This window comes from Myotis davidii, unplaced genomic scaffold (assembly GCF_000327345.1).
Source record: "Myotis davidii unplaced genomic scaffold, ASM32734v1 scaffold43, whole genome shotgun sequence".
Classification (NCBI taxonomy): Eukaryota; Metazoa; Chordata; class Mammalia; order Chiroptera; family Vespertilionidae; genus Myotis; species Myotis davidii.
Window position 1 is genome coordinate 1,598,115 of NW_006294590.1, and position 3,773 is coordinate 1,601,887.

Genomic DNA, 3,773 nt, shown 5'->3' on the forward strand with positions numbered 1-3,773 from the left:
CTCTCGAGCCTTGGGATCCAGGAGAGCTGGCTGGCGGGGCGGGGACAGGGCGGCCGCCGCGTCCAGGTAATTTCCCCGGGGACCCTCCTGTCGCCTGGCTGTCGGAGACGCGCCTGCCAGGCCACAGGGCCTCGGGGGAAACACGGTCGATTCCGGGCGGTGACTGAACGGAACGTCAATGCCCGAAGTGAGGGCACAACGAACACAGCCGTCACCGGGCCCGGCAGGGGGCTCAGGTCCACAGCCTCCCTGCCTGGTGGGGCGCAGCCCCGCTCCCGGGACCCCTGCCCCCGGCCAGACCCCCCAACTGGCGCCCAGGCCCAGCTGGTGCTCAGTGCAGGCCTCCCCCGTCTGGTCAGCAGGAGGGGTCCGGTCAACCGGCTGGTGCTCAGTGCAGGCCTCCCCCGTCTGCTCAGCAGGAGGGGCCCGGGCGGGGACAGAGCCGGCTTCCCGCTGGGCCTGGCAGGGGCCAGGGTGCTTTTTTCCTTTATTGTTATGTATTTTCCATTTATTTCTTTTCCAAAGACAGTCGGCGACACTGCTGTATTAGTTCCAGGTGCACAGCAGGGACGGGGGAGACAGCAGAGGTGGTGCTACATGGACGGAATATTCCTCGGCATCACAAAGGGGCGGAACCTTACCATTTGCCACGGCGAGGACGGACGACGGACGGGCGGACGGACGGAGGGACGGACAGATGGACAGAAGGACAGACGGACGGGCAGACGGATGGAGGGATGGACAGATGGACAGAAGGACGGACGGACGGGCGGGCGGACGGACGGAGGGACGGAGAGGGCGCTGGCTGAGCGAAGCAGGCAGAGAGAGGGAGACAAGCACCACGTGATTTCGCTTAGAGGTGGAAGCGGAAGAGCAAAATTAACCAAACGCTGCGTTTCTCACGAACAAAATTCCTGAGCTTAGCAAGTGGGGCAATACCGGATGGAGTCACATGACTCCAATCGCTGACGCTAAGAGAGGGCCTGCACTGATTGGCCAGCCTGTCATGTGACCCCCTGGACGGCGTTGCCATTCAGAGCCGCAGGGGTGGGTCCGTGGGAATGGGGTGCTACTCCCGGAATCCGGGGAGGGGACCGCAGGCCCGGGAGGACCCCTGCGGCCGAAAGGCACTTCTGAAGGGTCAGGAGCTGGGCAGCTAGCACCCCTTTCCGGAAGGCGCAGTAGGAACCATTTTTCATAAATCTGCCGTCAACTGTTTCCTTCGGGAGAAAACAACATGAGCGTGGACGACACACAGAAGAATGAGTGTGTGCAGGCATGTATGTGCACACGTGCACACAGGTGTGTGTAGACACATGCGTGCACACATATACATGCGCACACGCGCGTACAGACACACGTGCACACACATGTGCACACAGACACATATGCTCACGCACACACATGCATGTGCGCACATAGACACATGCATGCACAGAGACACGTGCACACACATGCACACAGACACAGGAGTTTCGGCAGAGATCTGACTTGCACACCGACACCCGGACCTGGTTCCTTAGGGGTCCTGCTGCCCGAGGCCTCGCTGCCCATCGCGATGCGCTTCCCGCCTCCGCCCGCTCCCGCCGCACTTGCCTGATTAGGAGCCTGACAGGGATGTCCCCGAGCCCCCTGAGTGGATGCCGCCGCCTGAATGCTAAGCACCCCGTTTCTGACAGCCCCCCGCCGCCGAGTGTCCAAGGATCGCTGACAGGTATTGGCAGCCGGTAATTAGTCCGCAGAAGCGGAGGCCTGCGGGGGGTTCCTCTGAGTCACCCGCTCCCTCCGCCTCTCCCAGGGCTCCTTGCAGGAAAGCTAACCCCTGTCCCCTCCGGCTCAGCTCTGGGAGGACACGACGTCCACGCAGGCCCAGGCCCAGGCCACGGCTCTAAGGGACGTGCCGCCAGCCCTGGCCAGTGTGGCTCAGTGGATAGAGCTTCGGCCTGCGGACCAAAGGGTCCCGGGTTCCATTCCGGTCACTTCGGTTGCAGGCTCCTCCCCGGCCCGGGCCCTGGTCAGGATGCGATCTTCAGGTGAGGATCAAAAAAAAAAAAAAATAGAACGCGCTGCCAGCAAAGCCGGACCCTGTGTCCAGAACCCAGGGAATCCGGGTGCCCGGAAACTGGGCTCTGTTGGTGCCCGAAGAGGACTGGTACCCAAAGCTGGACCCTCTCAGCCACGGGGCTGGGAGCCCGGCCGCTGGGGCTCGGTGGTGAGAGTGTCGGCCTGCGGGCTCGATCCCCGTCCAGGGCACAGGCCCGGGTTGTGGGCACGACCCCCAATATGGGGATGCAGGACGCAGCCGATCCGTGATTCTCTGTCCTCATTGGTGCTTCTCTCTCTCTCCCTTCCTCTCTGACATCAATAAAAAAAAAATTTTTTTAAAAAGATTTCCCCGACTCAGTCCGGTTCCGACCGCGTCCCCCTCGTCGCGGCCTAGAGCTCTGGCGCTGGCGCCCGCTGAGCCGCTGTAACTCCATTTGCGGCCTTAACGGTGTTTGGTGACCACACACCCTCGCGCGTCATGTGGGCGCCCTGGGGGGGCTCCCCAGGTGTTTGGTGACCACACACCCTCGCGCGTCATGTGGGCGCCCTGGGGCTCTCCCCACCGGCAGCCTCGCCGCTGCCTCCCTTACCATCCATCATCCGCCTTTTTGGGTCGCCAAGGACGGGAACCCACTTTGCCCAATGGTCAAGTCTTTTACTTCCCAAGTTTCTACCTGATTCAACGAACTGGACAATCGAAAGAATCGTTTCACAGCCACCGCACCAGAGCGGGGAAAAAAATAGAAAAAGGGAGAAGAGACGGATGCGTTTTTTTTAACCTTGACACGCTCCTGCTCCCATGTCCTCCTGCCTCCTCGCGTCGGCCCCGCGGGAGTCTTCTCGCTATTTCTGTGGCTGGCATGGCGCTTTCATTTTATACCTCATTGGGTTTCCTCATCTCGGCCAACGCCGGGCCCCGACCCAGGTGGGGGGCTGGGGCGGCTGCGTCCCCCGTTCCCAGCACCTGGAGAGGAAGGTGAGCGTGTGGGTCTGAGACATGGTCGCTCTGCTCTCGGACCTGGTCCCCGAGTCCTGTCACGGGCCACGTGGCTTCAGAGGGAGTCCCTGGCCTGCGGGCCGGCACAGGAGGCCTGAAACCCGGGCCTGTGTCCCGACCGGGAATCAAACCTTGGCCTCCTGGCTCCTAGGTCGATGCTCAACGCTGAGCCAAGAGCTGTCCCTTTCTAAGTCAATGAGCCCTCCCCACACGCTTATGGGATCAGATTGACGATCACCCCATTTCACAGAAGGGAACACTGAGGTTCGGAGCTAGACCGGAACCTGCCCCAAGGTTTTACGGTGAGTCAAGGGCCCCGGTGGCACTCAAGCCTCCACCTCCCTCCATCCTCCCCTCCCCCGCACCCCCCCCCATTCCGTTCATTCTCCTCCGCTCTGGATACTGTGGACTTTCTTATTTATTCATGAGGGAGGAGGAGGCCCAGGAGGGAGGGAAGCGTCACTTCAGCTGGGGGTGGGGGTGGGGGTGCGGATTGCAAAGGGCCTCTGGGCGCCCCGCAGCTGTTTCCGCATAAAGGCAGCTCCAAATTGCACCGCGGCGAGCGCGTTTGAACGGCAATCATGCAAAACCCATTTCTTCTGGCCTGTCCGTGTAGACGCGCCCGCCCCCTGCACACGCGTGATTGAAGGTGGTGGTGGGGGCGGGAAGGGAGCCACGCTGGCTGCCAGAGGCAGGGCCAGTCCTGGCCTCCGGGGAGGAGGGGGACGCC